The sequence below is a fragment of the Ornithodoros turicata genome, chromosome 1 (genome assembly GCF_037126465.1).
Source record: "Ornithodoros turicata isolate Travis chromosome 1, ASM3712646v1, whole genome shotgun sequence".
Lineage (NCBI taxonomy): Eukaryota > Metazoa > Arthropoda > Arachnida > Ixodida > Argasidae > Ornithodoros > Ornithodoros turicata.
Window position 1 is genome coordinate 34,234,026 of NC_088201.1, and position 18,384 is coordinate 34,252,409.

Below are 18,384 nucleotides of genomic sequence, written 5' to 3' on the forward strand. Positions count from 1 at the left end.
GTTGGTTACTTTCTCCTGCGTTGCGGATGATCTTGAAAAATGACTGTTTCTTCCAGCACTCGGCAATCTATACCTTCTTCGTAGATTTCTCCTCGATGAAAGTTAAATTGCATTCGGTCCGCCATGATACGTAACACGCGCCCCGGTGTCACGGACCGTTACCGTGCGGGGGAGCCACGTTCCTGCGATGAAAACACATTGCAGCCGATTACATTCAGTTTCAATTCCAATCAAAACGTAACATGTTGTCAAAGCGAGAATGTTGGCGTGGTGCATATGAGTTAAAAAAGCTGAAATGACTGCATAACGCATGAAATCATGACCACTATTGAATTTACCGAGAATTGATGTGGTCACGTGTGATATTGAGGGAAAACATTCATTGGTTGTCGTCTCGTCGGACGTAGAATGCTGCATATAGCGGTGACGCAGATTGAGATGACGCAGACGACAGAGGAAGGGCGTTGTCATGGTGACGAGACGGGCGCAGACGAACGGCTAGCCCGTTCGCAGACAGCCAGTTGGGGAAAGCCCGCCTGAGCGCTGCCGCAGCCTATTGTTTGGGCTGGCTTCCTCTCGTCGCATTTCCAACACTGTCTGCAACCGGAGAATTTCTCACTAACTCCTCCTTGCCTATGAGCCACCATACTGTGAAGTCACTTACGTTCAAGTAGAGTATCAGCTCCTTTCTCGCACCTGCATGTGTGCAAGTTCCTCCCAAGACACATTACGATATTTGTTCTGTTCCGTATGAAATACCGCTGGCACGGCAGACGTCGAAACTTTCGTCAGTGCTCTGTGGAGTGCCCAAAAAACGATGTAAATCTATTTACAGATTTGTTTCGGTAAACTATGCAATATTAAAAACCGCTAATTCACATGTCAGTACTCTATTCCGCCATTTTCCTGAGGTTTTGGGGCATCGCTGATGCTTTGAAATTAATTGCAGAAGAATCTAGAACAAACAGAATACTTGTTATGCTCCGAAATTTTAAAAACGCTGTTACTTGAAGCCTGAGTCTGGGCAAGACAAGGCTTAGCAGGCGGTATATGTCATTGGAAATGCTACGAGGACAGCGTTTTTTTTTTTCTTTTTTTTTTCTTCTTTCAAGTTTTCACGATTTCTAGACAAAGAAGTGGACCAAAGGACAATTTGTCTTTGAAAATTTAGTGTATGCTATGTCCTGCGACATGTAGTGTTGTAGCCAAAACTGTTTTCATTCATTTTTTGTTTCATTTCAAACGCTTTATCCTGGAAAGTCCTGTACATTGCTTTCCGAGTGACGACCGTCATCGCACCAACATGTGGAGTGATGCATGAATGTAGAAGACGACATCGCAGACTGCGCATGTCGCTCCTTTATAAAATCATAGACACACATGCACAAACAATGTTAGACTATTTGTGGGACTCTCCACGTAATACAAACATGTAGAATTTAGTCCGTTTACAGTCGAGAAAGAAGATTACTCTGTGACGTACACAAAGAGGCATTGATCGTCCTGATTGCGAACCGATTGATGAAATTCGGCTGCGTTTTTATTTTTATTTCTTGGATTGCATACATACGTTCATGCATGGTTGCACATTCCTCGATGCCATGATGGACGTAGCAGTCCATGAACAATGGTGGCTGACGGCGTGCTTATATCTTGGAGATGCACGAAAGGAACACTGTTCCTGCGATATTCCTACGTGTATTCCTACCGATACCTGTGTCGTACCCTTCGCGCGAACCGAACTTTGCTGTCAAATTTTGCGCTTGTTCTCTGTAAATCTATGGTTCCGAGAATAACGATCGTTCTTTACTGGCTTCCCAGCGGGATATCTGGCGTTGTACGTGATTTCCCCGTGTGTTCGACATGCTTTCTTCCTTTATCAGTTTCTCTACATTTCTTTGTGCCGTCTTGGACTAAATGAATTTGACACGGCAATGCCGAACACTGTATTCTTTTATCATGTCGTCGAAGCAGCGCCAGGAAATCTTCCGAATCGTTTCTTGGGACGTGAATGCAAAGACTATTTATTGTTTTTGACTCTGGTTCTGAAGAGTGGTCACTTGTGGGGTCGCTTATATTGAATATGCTCGCAGCTTTAAAAGGCATATAGCCACTGCAGTAGAGACTATAGCGCTTCTAAAACTGTGTGCGATCGTGTTCTCGTCGCTCCGGCAATCGCACACGTCGATCATTACTATACGGCGCATAATGTCTGACCCGTATTCTAGCGGGGCAGATGTCCTCACGAGCTTGTCTGCGTCCGATCCAGATGACGAAATGCTATGAGTCGACAATATGATGGCAAAAAGAAAAGAAATGTGCCTTCTCTTCTTGCGCAAAATTTTCGAGGAAAACGCATTTCTCGTTCTCATAATCGGTGTCAAATAATCGTGCAGTGCACTAATTCCTCTCTCTCTTCCGTTTCCCGAGCACTTTTGCAGCATATATGGATATATGTATCTGCATATACGTGATGTATGCATCACTTTGTTTTATGCTCTCTCTTGTGACGTTTCAGGGCTTGCGGGAGCAGCTTCGGAACTATTCCAATATTATTCGGTTTGGAAGAGACATCATTGCGATGCGAAATTCGAATATAGAATTCCATATTCGATTCGAAATTCGGATCGAATATACAATTATTCGCTTCGGTACTCGAGAAATCTGAATGTTCGCATGCGCTATATTGTTAACGCGCTAGCAAGTCGACTTCTTGGGACATATCTGCGGACGTCTAGCGCCGTTCTTAGCCAACGGTTAGTGTCTGCTATTGCGATCTCACCGTAGAGTGTCACAGCCACAGTACGTGCACGTGTGTAGACGGCGGCTGCGCCAAGGTCTTGCTTCTTTCCACTTGTACGCAGCTGTCGTTCCACGGAGTATACTCTTGCGTCGACGACGCCGCGTGGCGGACCTCGGAAATACTGAAAAAACATTCTTGCGCTTCGGAGGGTAAAATGACTTAGTTGTGGCGTTAGCCTTGGAAAAACAAACGTAAAAGTTTCCTCGTACACACACATGCACACGGGGTTGTTGCTCCATTGATGGCAGCTCTTGTGTAACGTCTCCATTCATGATGGAGCAGCTCAAGTTTCAATCGACGTAGTGGACGTACGATGTATTAACGGGCGGCATCGACCTTGAAAATGATGCCACCATCAAAGCAAAGAAGCACGCCAATCGAAAGTCGCGCTGGATGACTGTCAACTTCACGCTTCCGGTCAAGAGATCCAACGAGTCAAGAGATCCAACCGGTCACGTGACAGGCGAGTCAAAAGATCCAAAGCGTCAAGAGTTCCAACCCGGTCAAGAGATCCAACGGGTCAAGAGATCCATCGAGTCAGGAGATCCAACCGGTCACGTGACGGACGAGTCAAGAGATCCAACCAGTCAAAGCGTCATACTGGTCAGGATTCCCGACAGAGAAGAAAGTCTACCACTTACCATGTTCATTGCAGAACGATTGCGCTGTACGTAGTATTAAGTTAGGAAGTAATATGGCCGGTAACAGTGAAGACTTTTCGGTGTTTTCTCTCTTCTTACCACACACGCACAAAAGTACACACACAAACCCACACACTCACAAAAAAAAAAAAAAAAAAAGCGAGAAAATACTGTTGTTGCGCTGTAGGTTACGGCGGCGAGTCTAGTCCCCCTTTTTGCCTTTGCACGTTTATGTCCATTGCCCCTAGCGCCGTAACACGCTATGCCAGAACGGATGCTTGTTACCAAGAACATTGAGCTCAACTTACAAAGAATCGTAGGCCGCAGAGCTTAAAACTTATCCTTGTCGCATTCTTTTCATTGGCCCCCACCCTTGTCACGTTATTCTATTATTTTACTGACCGTGCGGGAAAATACTGTCCGACTGTGTTTTCCAGTCAACATTGACCTGTCACGTTCATTGACCTCAACCCCAAAATGCAGGTGATACTGCTGGACTCAGAGCTTTCTTTGTACTTTTGTGTCCATTGGTGCAGCCGTCCCCACGTTATGCCAGAACTGAAGTTTGTTACCAATAATAATGGGCCCAGCCGTAAAGTGCTTTGTCTTTGTCCGAAACATACACACACACACACATACACACAAAAGATGTTCGGGCATATGAAGATATCTTTCGTACCCTGAGAGAGTCCATGATCATACGGTTCCGCCATGTAGAACGTGTGCCCACAACAGCGACTTGGCTCTTCGACTACGAGCCTGTTGTGATACGAGAAGTGTTTGTATAATCAACGTGCTTGAAACAGCAGCCGGCCCACCCAATGTGAGTGTATGTAGCCCACGGTAACTATAGAAATAATCTCTAACACGAAGCGCTGAAAAAAAAAAAAAAAAAAGACAGCACTTCTATAAATCCTGTCTTACAAACAGGTCTATCTTACAATGCAACCACCTGTTTTTTTACACAAATGACATAAGAGAACTGTCGGCTTTTCTTTGACTGCGCTATGTGTTACAAAGTAAGTAACTAAGTCAGTAAAAATGAGATGTTGATTTGCCACCAGCATTTGTATTCTATTTATACCGCACGTAAAACGAGTTCCTCGTATTTCGATACGGGTAATTTCTGCTTAGCGATGTTGGAGTTAACGACGTAACACAAAGGGGTCAAAAGATCCAAGGCTGGCGAACCCTCAGACGAGTCAAGAGATCCAACCGGGTCAAGAGATCCAACGGGTCAAGATGACTCGATGGATCTCTTGACCTGTTGGATCTCTTGACGTGGAATCGGTGAAGTCCCTGAATAAAAGATGCCGTTACCCTGAGAGCAATACAAAAAGAACGTGTTTGTGTATGTCTGTTTTCGTCCCTACCTCGTCTCGGGTTTTCAAGTCATGGAACAAAAAGAATGTTCGTCTCTTATGCGCCAACGAAACCGCAATTTCTACTTTCCCTCTTCTATTCTTCCCTAGAAGCGCGGCAATGCGGAGCGGCCTGTGATTGGTGTTCTCAAACGATTCGTCCAATCATCGCGGGAGTTCGTTTCAGGGGACCAGTGACAGGCGGCGCAAGGGTGGGTCCCGTTCCTTTTGTATTGCTCTCAAGGTAACGGCATCTTGCATTCCGCGATGACGAAGTCTTGCACTTTAGTGTCCCTCCTTTGAATATGTTCCGCGTAACGGAGGACCCATCACAGCACAGTCAAACATCGGAAGGGCTAGTTAGCTCCCGTGAGTAGGATATCGCGATATCCTACACTCTTAAAAATGAACTTCACCGCATAGCACGCTCCTAGCCAACCATTATCTCGAATGATATCGGTATCTGCCCTGATTTGTTGAAAACGGGAGGCGTACGCCTTTTTTTGTGACAATTATGAACAGCATAAGTGTCACAAAAAAGGCGTACGCCTCCCGTTTTCAACAAATCCGGGCAGATAACGATATCATTCGAGATGATGATTGGCTAGGAGCGTGCTATGCGGTGAAACTCATTTTAAGAGTGTACCCACGAGAGCTCCGCCAGTGCTTCGGCACGGGAATGCAAATCCCGATGCTGTCCGAAAGCAGTTCTGCACGCAACGTCGTTACAAGATCCGGTGTTACTATAATCGCTACTTCTTTTGGTAGTGAAGTAGTAATCGAAGCAAGAACCGTCACAAAAGTATGCTATCCTGTATCACGTTACCGATACTCTCGTAGCCCGAAGAGGATTTTTGTGTCGAAAGTCTGCGCAGAAAAACTCACTAAGGATGGCAGACGATAACTATGAGCGCCAGCTCTGGTTAACAGTCGCCCCCCCCCCCCCCCCATAAAAAAAAGAAGAAAAAATCATTCGTGTCAATGATTGGCACACAGCGTACTGTGCAGTGAATTTCTGTTTTGAGTGTGCACGATGTCTACCTAATCAATAAAGGTTGCGCTTTTCTGTAGCAACACGGTCGTCACGTGTTTGATTTTGACACAAGTGAACTGTTTAAGCGTGTTAGGTTCAAGAAAGTGTTCTGTGCTTTTCGTGCAACCTATTTATAATTTCACATATCTTGTGCGTATTATGCATTCAGGTAACTCAAGGAAAAGGTGCTGAAGCCAGGAATCGAACCTCGGTCTTCTGTTTTTTTTTTTTTATATAATCTCTGCGCGTTCGAGGCTTACGTGTTTGTGTCGTCCGTATTTGTGGCCTGCCTCGGCCAAATCTTGTTGTTTACGTTGTTTACATATTATGCACGTCCGAGGTAGGCACCTCCTCTAATTTTCAACAAATCACGAGACAGAATGATATCATGCGGTATGGTGGTTGGTTTGGAGCGTGTTATCTGGTGAATTTCTCATTTAACAGTACAGTGGATAAAGTATCGCGTTACTTTTTATGAGCAACGGTAGCGATATTACACTACGGATACCACGATGCTAGCGATATTACGGCGGGTATAACACTTCCCCGAAGCCACGACGAAAGTGCGGGGAAAAATAACTTTTCACGATTTCGAGCGGTAAGCACAGTTCACCTTTGCGTGCTCAACGAAGTAACGGAAGAACGCCTATGGAAGAAGCGCGTGACAAGCGTCTCGTGCCCACCTTCCGTGTCTCACCAATCTGCCGAATCCCGATTCGCTCTCAGGGATCTCTAGGGCAGGGGTCTCAAACACGTGGCCCGCACCCAGCTATTCTGCGGCCCCAGGGCCTTTGACCACCCAACAGTATAGGCAGCTGCCCACTCAGAAAAAAAAAAAAAGAAAAAGAAGAAGAAGAATGGGGGGGGGATATGTTTATTAAAGATAGAGAGAGGGGGAAAGGTGAAGAAGAATGGCAATGAAACTGGACTTCCGAGCAATATTTTTACCCTTGCCTAAGACCTTGTGCTGCCCCATTCCATGTTAGGCAGCTGGACAAAAGTTTACGGAACACGCTCCGGCACATTCCTTCCTCAGAGTGGCACGCTAGCAGCGTATGGGACCGTACGGACTTGCAGCACTGTACGTTCGTGAGCACTATTCCTCACGAACCTCAACAACAAGTTACGGCCAAAGCAATCTGGTCTTGGAGCGCAACTACGAAGTACCACGTGGGTAAACTGACACTGGAGCTTGCAAGCTAATCTATAGTAGCAGCTGCCTCTGCAGTGTCGTCTGCGTGGAATTTAAAAAAAAAGGAACAGTCATGTAGAAGGGCTATTGCATTTTTTTTTTCCTCTTAGGTGTCACATTCATGTGAGCAAGACCGAATCCATCCAGTATCGATGAAATTAGCTTGCTTTTTCACTCTGCGTTTTCTATTTATTTTTCAAGTGGGAACTGTAAGATGACGACAATGCAGGCAGTAAATTGAAGATAATTAAACTGTAGAATCAATGTCAAGCGTCCGAAAGCGAGTAAAGAAAATTTAAAAAAATGAAAAGGTTACACAAGCTTTGGTTCTTCAGAACCTAAAGAAGTGCACACTGAGGCACCACGAAAGATTGTTGTAAATAAATTAGATGCTCCTGACCGTGCAACCTATTTTCTCTCTCTCTCTCTTTTTTATAAACTCAATGCTTCAGAACCAGAACATATAGTCATATCGTTTGTGAAGAACCACGCATTTTTCTCGAACACGTTTTTCATTTTTTCAATACGCCATTTGGGGAGGCTCTTGTTTTTCTTGGTGTGTCAAGTGGAGTTTTTCGGCAGCGAATTTTACCAACACATGCCGCAATACAGTAAATACATTGCTCCTGCGTTAAGTTATATATCTTAGTATTTTATGGTGCTTTTTGCGGCTGATTACCTCATTACGTTTATGTGCGCACCTCCATGGTACAGTGTAAGTGTAAGTTCAATGCGGCCCGCAACTCGATTTGAGTGTGAGGTCTCTGCTGTAGAGCCTATAGTGCGCTTCTCGATAGCCCATCCACGCGCAGCCTTTCCCATTCCCTTGGTGCACCGAGCCACCAGTTCCGAGCAGCGTTACCCCAGCTTCCGTGACAATTCCAAGCAGTACAACAGTGTCTACAGGCAAATGTCAGACATATTTGGAGTCCTCCACTCTAAGGAAAAAAAAGAAAAAGAAGAAAAGAGTATATACCCCAACTCTCTTGCCAGAGAGCACCGATGTTCTGAGGCTGGAACAACATAGAAGGGACAATCACATACAAGGCCTCAAGTTGCCTAAGAAATCAACGATGAAAGATGAAAGTCACTGAAAAGGTTAGCCAGCTGTAGGACTCGAACCCACACCTTCTGGATTACCGGCCCAGGGCTCTACCAATTGAGCTAAGCTAACACGCCTTCTCAGCGACTTCCAGGGTGCGTCATCTGAAGGGACAAACCAGTCACTCTCTCTCACTCATCCTCCTTTCACTCTTACATTTTTGCACACTTATACACACATTCATACGACTTTCATCTTTCATCTCTTGCCAGTGTAAAATCTTTTGTCGCTGAGATCACTCTTATGTAGCGTAACGTTTACTCTGTTTTTCTTCTTTTTCTGGAGCGTAAATGTTACACTGTCGTCCAGGAGTGGGACCTAATTCAGTTCAATTCAATTCGTTTATTTCCATCCGAAATGATGGGTGGAGCCGGGCTAAAAGCTTAAGCTCTAAGGGAGTAGAAATTACTGTGCGGAAATATGGGGTAAAATTATGGTACTGTGCTTCGTTAACGTCACTATGTCGTCGCTTTTTGTTTTTTTATTGATCAAGAGTGCCCCCTTTAACGTTCAGGCTCTGTGCCTGACGTCGTGCTGTGCGTACATATTCTGAGACGGATGACCAGTTCGATCGATAAAGAGGACGGCTGGCTAATACGCACATACTTTAGCGGTCACTCAAAAGCCAGTATTTTAGAGAAATGCAGGTAGTCAACGGACGAGAACCTGCGCATTGAGCATGGTATGGCAACATCATCGTACTGCTACTACAGTAACCAGCGCATCATAGTCATGCCAACCATTAGTGCAGTCTGTTGCGGCTCCAAGAACGCTGAACATGTACTATAACAGATAGCTCCCGAAATCAGTCTTTGAACTTTTACATAGTTGCAATGCCAACAGTAAAGCACCACAAAATAGTCTGTTCTACAGAAAAAAAAAAAAAAAAAGAAATCATGTTACGTTTCTAACTACGTTTTCTACTACAACAATTTCTAAGCAAATGCCCGAAATTACAAACCAGGAAAGGGAATCTCGGCAGTGAGGTGTATACGAGAAGAGTATATCCGAGAATAAAAGTGTGAAAGAGGAAGGCAAAAATCCCTGTCTCTGATTGATTGATTATCCCTGTCTCTGTTTTGTACGCTACCAAAGAGTTTCGTTTATACGCCATTTGTGTGTCACGCTCTTTGGGATGTGTAACGGAAATCTCAGCAGGGTTGGGAGAGTCTCATCGGAAGAGTGCAGAGGGGTGGTTGGAGAAAAGACGAACAGAAAAGAGTACAAAAAGAGTAAAAACCATAGTTACACTCCCTTTATTCTTTTTTTTTCATCTTAGAATGTAGGGAGTTAGCGGTCGTTGCTAAACGTGGGGACTATCGTGCCCGCGCTTTCTTTTTTGCCACACACACGTTTCGTACGAGGTATTGCTGTCGAGACTTTTTCCTTTCTCTCTTCTGCAGTGATTATTGTTATTTTGTATCTATCTTGTTGCAGGTTACTCTTTTCGTTGTAATGGGTATAGCATAAGTGACTGTGAACGTCTACGCTAGCACACGGATATAACGCTCGAAGGAGATCAGGTGATTCCCTTACTAAAGGCCTATCCCCTGCGTGTTACAAGAAATCCCATTAAGAAATATCTTTGTAGAGGAACAAACAATAACTTTATTTTGATGACGGTAATTGGGATGTTCCATTGCCACAGACGATACTCTGTCCCATTGGCCGCCGTGATTTGCTGAAAATATAATTACGAGCTTCACAGTAAGGACCAAAGTCCTATATATTGTCCTTTTGATTGTCTTACTTGAACAACCTCTTTCGATTACGTCGCGTCTCACGAACGTCGACTGGCTGTGAAGTAAGACCCGAGACAAGGAGTTCAGACAAATGGGCTGGCTACGTGTTTGTTGCACGTAAAAGTTTTGTTAAATACGAGTGGTGTATGTGGTATGTATATGGATGTGTAAATTTGATGGTATAACTATACATAACCCAGTACGAATTTCCTTGTTCCGCATGCGTTCCTACGACTTCTCATTTCCTCGTGCGAACTTTGCTTAGTATTCCAGCCTCTCTTATAGCCAGAGGTGGGCACCCTCACGAGGGCGTTCCACGAGGGCGAGGGTGAGGGTTCCTCACTCTCACCTTACGATATTTGAGGTGAGGTGAGGTGAGGGCCAATTTTTCTGGTGATGTTGAGGTGAGGTGTGGTGAGGAAAATCTTCGAAAAATATTTGAGGTGAGGTGAGGTGAGGAAAATTTTCAAAACAAAATTGAGGTGAGGTGAGGAAAACTTTATGAACGCGCACTTTATGAAAACTTTTTCCGCGCGTACACGGGATATATTTCCTTCTTTTTACAGCTTCTATCTCTCACCTGGGCGGGGACTGTCCTCCTCTCTCGCCGGTGACACGCGCAACTTTTACGCGTATAACAATCTTTCCACGAAGCGTTTTCTGTGATTGATTAGGCTAAATCTCCCTGCAAAAAAAAGAAAAAAAGTTACATTGACTAAGCAATTTCACGAGTTCATTGGCAGTCACTCAAAGCCAACGCGCGCGACTTTACTGATGAAGATTCTTCAAACCCTGCGAACGTCACATCGAATACACAAATAGCTTGAAAAAATTGAGGTGAGGTGAGGAAAATTTTTCACAATTTTTTTGAAGTGAGGTGAGGTGAGGAAATTTTTTCACAAATTTTTTGAAGTGAGGTGAGGTGAGGAAAATTTTTCTCCCAGAAAATTGAGGTGAGGGCGAGGCTCGTGGGGACAAACGCCCACCTCTGCTTATAGCTGTTAGACCATGCTGCTATAAACCGTTTGGCTGTTCAAGTAAGACAGCTTAGGTGCCAATTTAGATGCGCACGGCAGCTGAAAGTGTCATACCACAAGTGGGGTGCATTATTATTTTACCCAGTGCTCGCCATTGCTCGCAAGTAGCAAGTAAACTATACCGCATTTCTGTTCGTCATCGCAAGCTGTACGAGATGGCCCACATTACAGATAAATATTCTACGCACATTACTTATACAGGTCTTCTGGCTCATGCAACGCGCCAAGTAATTCTAATAGCTCATAAACACAAGTGGCAACTGAGTCTTACACTGTTAAAACAGATGGTGGTGGCCAACCACCATCCCGAATGACATGGTTCTCTCCCCTGATTTGTTGAAAACGGGAGGCGCACGCCTTTTTGTGACACTTATGCAGTTTCGTTAATTGTCACAAAAAGGCAGTTTCCTCATAGCCAAAACAAAACAAAACGCCCTGTATATGTCAGTGATGTTGTTCACTCTTCACAACTTTGAATTTTTTTTTTTTTCATCTACGCTGTTCGTCTACACTAGTTTATCTCCACATGGACGTTTCTGAAATCAGAATATGGTCTGAAAGAACCCGTCTATAGTCGTGCTCAACCTAAGAACAGCATCTCGCGTGCTGAAGAAGGACTAATGAAAATATAATAATCGATGTATAGTTTTATTTAGTGCCCAAGAATGGCCCAGGGCTTTGGTGTTGGCGTTCTTATTACATCGATGAAAATATTTTTTCTGAAACGTAGGTAAAACACGGAGAGAGACACGGAGAGAAAACACAACTCCACCGTACACTGTTAAAACAGAACTTCACCGCATAGCACGCTCCTAGCCAACCGTCATTCCGAGTGATATCATTCTGTGCATTGATTTGTTGAAAATGAGAGGAGGCGCCTATCTGGGACAGATTATCTTGTCCCAGATAGGCGCCTCCCCCCTGTTTTGAACAAACCATGACACAGAATGATACCATTCGGTACGATCGTTGGTCAGGAGCGTGCTATGTAGTGAAGTTCTGTTTTAACAGTGTATGTCACGCTCAGGGCCAATCAATCAGCAGTCAGAATGATATCTCTCTGTCTCCTGATTTGCTGAGGACGAGGGGCGTACGCCATTTTTGTAACGCTATGCGTGCATGTAAAGTGTTACAGAAAAGGCTCCTGATTCCAACAATGAGAAGAGCATCCCGTGCGTCAGTTACCCGCAAGCGCACTGTTAAAACAGAACTTCACCACATAGCACGCTCATAGCCAACCATCATTCCGAATGATATCATTCTGTGTCATGATTTGTTCAAAACAGGGGGAGGCGCCTATCTGGGACAAGATAACCTGTCCCAGATAGGCACCTCCTCCCATTTTCAACAAATCAGTGCACAGAATGATATCATTCGGAATGATGGTTGGCTATGAGCATGCTATGTGGTGAAGTTCTGTTTTAACAGTGCGTGTTATGCGGCGAAGGTCTGTTTATAGAGTGCGACTACGAAAGCTCGTGGCGGTTGATAACAGCTTTGATTAAATGCTCGAAAAACAGAATTTCACCACATAACACGCTGTGCGCTGAATGATACAGTTATCGCTTCTGATTTGAGGAGACAGCAGGGCGTACGCCGTTTCGTGCCATTTAGTATACATACGAGGGCGTTCAAGTCAAACCGGGACTTTTCATTTTTCGCAAAAGTAAAACGAACTTGGAGGCGAGAAATTAGCTTTATTTTTCAACGCAATCTCCAGCTGCACTAATGCACTTGTCCCAGCGTTTCATGAGGGCTTGGATGCCAGCAGCGTAGAAATCCTTACCGGCGCGTAGCAGCCATGATCGGACCGCATTCTTGACCGCGTCGTCGCAGCCGAAGTGGCAGCCCCCAAGGAACGCCTTCAGTGGACCAAAGAGATGGAAATGGCTGGGGGCGAGGTCTGGACCGTAAGGGGGATGTGGCAGCAACTCCCAGTCAAGTTCCTGTAAGGTGCCTGTCGTGAGACGTGCGGTATGCGGGCGTGCATTGTCCTGTAGAAGGAGGGCTCCTTTGGTGATGAGGCCCGGCTATCCGAAACTGGAGGTGTTCATGAATGATAGTGTTCAACGTTCCCACAGAAAGGTCTAAGCATGGTCGCCGTCACGGGGTGTGGGGTGTGGGGGGGGGGGGGGGGCAAGGTGGGCCTTTGTCTCCCCTCCCCGGTTTCCTGAAACGTAATGTTTCTGGGACAAGACAATGTAGTTGCGGGCGCAATTGACACATCACCACCCCTGACATTCTGCAATGCCCCCACCCTGGAAAAAATCCTGGCGGCGCTCCTGGCTCTAAGGTTGAAGATGATTATAAATAGCCATAAATGTTATCGCCTTGTTTCAGTTACACCAAACTGCCACCCAGACACAATCACGCTTTTGGAAAGTCCCGCTGACGTAGTAACTACGGGAAGCAGTCATTGCCTCATAATATGTCGCTTCAACACGCTTTCACACGTCAAGCGTCCTGGAACAGCTGGTCGCACCTGCGTGCGACCTACGTTTCCATTTTTTCTTTCTATTTCTATTTCGGTATGAATGACTACATTTGAATGACTATATTACAAAAGGCATGAATATCGAGTACGTCTCTCGAGGTTCGTTGAGCGCCATGTTTGCCGGCTGATGCATTAATGTATTTTATTTCTTTTGTGCGTGTATCCTGACACTAATGTTATCATACAAGGTCTGATCATTTAATTCCGGGACTGATTCGCCCCCTGAGAGCTATGAAGGCAGGACACCTGGCAACCCTTTACAAGTGCACGTGGAAAATCGGAAGCCGCTCTATCTCCTCGCAGACGCTGTCCTGTGGAAGCCTCTGAGTGAAGGCCTACCAGTAATGTGCGTTGCATTTCACGATGAAGTCCGGCAGCGTGTGTGCATTGACTTCTGCTTTCGTCTCGGGAAAACCGGTGCGGAAACGTATGAAATGCTGCAAACAGTTTTCGGAGGGTCCTGCCTTTGTCGATCAAAGACATTTGAGTGGTATTCCCGTTTTAAAAAGTGGATCCTTGGAAGACGACCCCCTACCAGGCAGGCCGTCCACGAGCCACAACGAGGAGACCGTGGAACGTGCGCGAGAAATCATTCGCGCTGACCGACGTCTGATCAGATCAGAGAGGTTGCAGAGAATGTTAGAATAGCATTCGGTATGTGCCAGAAGATCCTAAAACAGTCTTGAAACGCCTCCGCGGCACATTACGCAGACACCGCCCTGAGAAGTGGCGCTCCGCCCGGCAACTGGGTCTTTGACCATGGCAATGCCCCTGCTCACGGGTCTGTCACCACAAATGGGTTTCTGGCGACACAACATCCCGTTGCTCCCACACCCTCCGTACTCTCCTGATCTTGCTCCATGCGAATTCTTCTTGTTCCCGAAACTGAAGGAAGCAATGAAAGGTCACCGATTCGATGAAATGGAAGAGATTCAAACCAACGCGACGAGACAAATTAAGACTATTCCAAAAAGTGACCACCAGATCTGCTTTCGTCAGTGGCTGGAACGCTGGAATAAGCCCATACAATCACGAGGGAACTACTTCGAAGGGCAGAAGACCTGCTAGCCGCTAACTGTATGTAATCGCTCACAAAAAATTCAGTCCCGGAATTAAATGATCAGACCTGGTATAATTAATATCTGGCCTATAGTAACGAATGACTATCGGGATCATTTTATTGTTAGCTGCAGCGCTGACCTGAATGGGGGGAATATGTTTAATGCAAAGTAACAAAAAAGAGAAGGGAAAGGTTAGCCACGGTGTAGGCTTGCTATTCCCAAAAGCTATCAAGCAAACAAAAGAAGATACAAGCAGCTGAGACACAGAAAATTATGAGAAAATACAGAATAAACAGCTCCTTCACTAATCGTTGCGCATAGGACGTATCAGAGAATACCCAGGAGTTTAGATTCCCGAAGGAATCGTGTCAGCGCAGACGTGACTTCAGCGTCAGAAGAGCTTTGAGTGCAGAGCGTCAGCCGATACAAGTCAGTATCATCGCGTGCATCACTTTTGTCTTGTCAATAAAAAACAGCTGACTGTCACGGCGCACGAGACTGCCCACGGGCATTCGGTTCGCAGCAGCTGACAGGAACAGATGACTATTGCTTGGTCTTCTAACACTGCGCTAACATTGGTTATGGGCCCAGAAGACACAAATCCTCAAGTGCCTAAGAACAATGAACGAAGAACGTAGGAAATCACTGAAAAGGTTAGCCAGCTGCAGGACTCGAACCCACATCTTCTGGATTACCGGTAGAGCCCTGGACCGGTAATCCAGAAGATGTGCGTTCGAGTCCCGCAGCTGGCTAACCTTTTCAGTGACTTCCTACTTTCTTCGACCGTGTAACACGCACACTCAAGCTAGTGGAAGTTTTTCTGCACTGCATCGACCAGTGGAATCCACAGAATAAGTGCGTCGGATGCTACAGGGACGCATTCTTTGTTCATGCACTTTGCAGAGCAGGAACAAAATGCAATTCACGGCATTGCTGTTTCAGCTGTTAAACATCGAAGCCAAGGGAATATACGAGGGGCGTTCAAGTCAAACCGGGACTTTCTGTCTCCTGAGTGTACAAATGGCTCGCGCTACTTCTTTTTCATCATTTTCACACGCGACAGGCCTCCGCGTTCACCACGTAGTGGTCCAAAGTTTGTGCAAAACAGAAGACGCGTGCTAGACAAGATGGCCGACAACGAGGTGAGCGCGCACATCGAACAGCGAATTGTCATGTTTTTTCTCGTGAATGGAGGCGTAAAGTCATCTGAAATTCACAGAAGACTTCAGGCTCAGTATGGCCACGATACACTTAGCCGCAGCAAAGCGTTTGAGTGGTGCAAACGGTTCCGAGACGGCCGTACATCAGTGCCGGACGATCCCGGCCGAGACGGCTCAGAGCCCAGTGTCAGAGTTCCTGAGAACATCCAACTTGTGGAGCGCCGGATCCTCAAGGACCGACGGATAACATGTCTCGAACTGGCTCGAAAGACCGACCTTTCTGTGGGAACGTTTAACACTATAATTCATGAACACCTCCAGTTTCGGAAAGCCGGACCTCATCACCAAAGGAGTCCTCCTCCTACAGGGCAATGCACGCCCGCATACCGCGCATCTCACGACACGCACCTTACAGGAACTTGGCTGGGAGTTGCTGCCACATCCCCCTTACAATCCAGACTTCGCCCCCAGCCATTTCCATCTTCTTCGGTCCACTGAAGGCGTTCCTTGGGGGCTGCCACTTCGGCTGCGACGACGCGTCAAGAATGCGGTCCGATTATGGCTACTACGCGTCGGTAAGGATTTCTACGCTGCTGGCATCCAAGCCCTCGTGAAACGCTGGGACAAGTGCATTAGTGCAGCTGGAGATTACGTTGAAAAATAAAACTAATTTCTCGCCTGTAAGTTCATTTTACTTGTGCGAAAAATGAAAAGTCCCGGTTTGACTTGAACGCCCCTCGTACAATCCAGGTCTTAGGTTGAACTCTTCTATTGGGAGCAAAGCAGCGCATTTGAGTCGATCCCCCCCCCCCCCCCCCTTGCCACAAGGGCGGTACATTCACCTCGCGCTCAGATTTCTGACAATGTCACGCGACACCTGTGTATGAACTTGGTGACGTAGCAATCCGGGTACTTCGTAATTCGTATAGTCATATCAGCTTACAGTGCACCACTGGGTTCGTATATCACATCTTATTTCGTTTTCCTTGATGGTCCAGGTCTGTGTTGAAATTTGTGTTCGACGTTCAAGGGTGCATCCAGCACGGACCATATCGGCCGCGGGGAAATCTCCATTGTTTCCTAATGAGAGTGGAACTGTTGTAAATTTGATGACATTCATTCACAATACCTGCATAACAAATGCAGTCTGTGTTTTTGTCTGTCCTGTGTGACACCTGAAATATATTATTTCTGTCCCGTTCCACGAGTCGGAAAAGCAGAAAATAATACTTAAACAGTCCGGGCGAAAACATGGGTCTGGAGAACACCGTCTTATGATTTCTAATAGTACTCCTCACACCCACCGTGCAAAATATTTCAGAAGAACTTGTATCGCGCGATTTATAATCGATTTTTTTCTATGCCGCAGTTGGTCCTGAGTAAAGGCCGCAGCGACCTCTCGCGTGACGTGCATAAGAGCAAAGCCGCACGTGACTTGCGCATGCCTGTTTGCACGATAGTTGGTTCTTGCGTGCTAGCATTTGCCCATTATGATGATTTTGAGTAGCAATCACACGTTATACAGAGTAAAATGCAGAGTAGCGTGAATGTAACCACAGCAGGTATCAGTATACTCATAGAAAAAAAAAAAAAAAAAAAAAACACCTCTCTGCATTCCAGCAATGGCGCAGTCCCGCGCCCCACTGTGTCCATTGGGGACGTCATGCTCACGTGACGGATGACGAACATAGAGGATCCTTGGAGCAAGGAGTATGCGAGGGAGAAAAACGAAACCGGATGTCTTCAAAGGAGTAGTTTTTATTCGATGTCTCGAAAACCCCGCCATTTTGTGAGCTGAAACTTTCCACACAGCATGTAAGCCTCCGTGGCAGTTGGAGAAAATTAACTTCCGGTTTTCCCGGACTGTCCCTGGGAAAAGTTACTTTAAAAAGGTTAAGTCGATTAGAGTAAGCAAAAAGTTATACACGAAAAAAATAACAAAGCTACAGGTTCAATTACTGTGCACAAATGGTAACCAACATTTTCAAGTGACTTTTTGTATAGTTACTTTCTGAGATGGGAAAAGCAACAACTCGAGTCAAACAACTTGTGCGCTATTGCAAACTGAGAATGTGCATGTTGCACCTGAGCAGTAGCTGTTGCACCAAGTTTGTCCCACTTTATCGCTAAAACATCCCACGCTAAACAACTGCTGCAGGCACTGCTCAGAATGCCGGTGTTATAAGCGGACCTGTGAAGCAGTCAGGAATTTTTTTTTTTTTTTTTTTCTGGTGTTCGTCGTCGCAAGTAATGAAAGTATTGTCGATCTGGGCTACAGTTGTTGCTCACAGGCAAATGATATAGAGCAAATACGTAGTCATTGTCGCGCCATTACACCGTTTTCCAGTGGACGTCGCCATATTTGAACCGCAGCGCTGTCTAGCTGGGCAAGCACGTTGAAGGCTGTTTACCGCACATGCCAGAGAGAAGGAAAACACACGGGACGTATGCTTCCTCCGTGGTATCGCTTTCCTCCTTGCTGGAATGTGCTGGGCGCGAGGCTGGCTGGAAAACGGTGTATAGCTGCATTCATTTTCGAATCCCTGTACTTTCAGAAGTACGGGGGATCTTGATAAGCCATGAATGTCGGTCGGCAACAACGGTTAAAGAAGATGCAAATGGTTTTCCGAAATTATAACGAAATACATGCTGTAGACAATTTCTCTCTCGATTGTCTAGATCGTAAACGCGCGACTGCTCGGGAGCATCTTTATTTGTCGACTGCCTCTCCTCTTTCGAGGGTGTACATGGCATTGGC

General features: G+C 45.8%; 1 protein-coding gene across 2 annotated transcripts in view; it reads left to right on the top strand.

Annotated features, from left to right (window-relative positions):
• Positions 1–18,384, top strand: part of LOC135377950 (low-density lipoprotein receptor class A domain-containing protein 4-like) — a 147,442-nt gene that overhangs the window by 111,368 nt on the left and 17,690 nt on the right. The window lies entirely within an intron of this gene.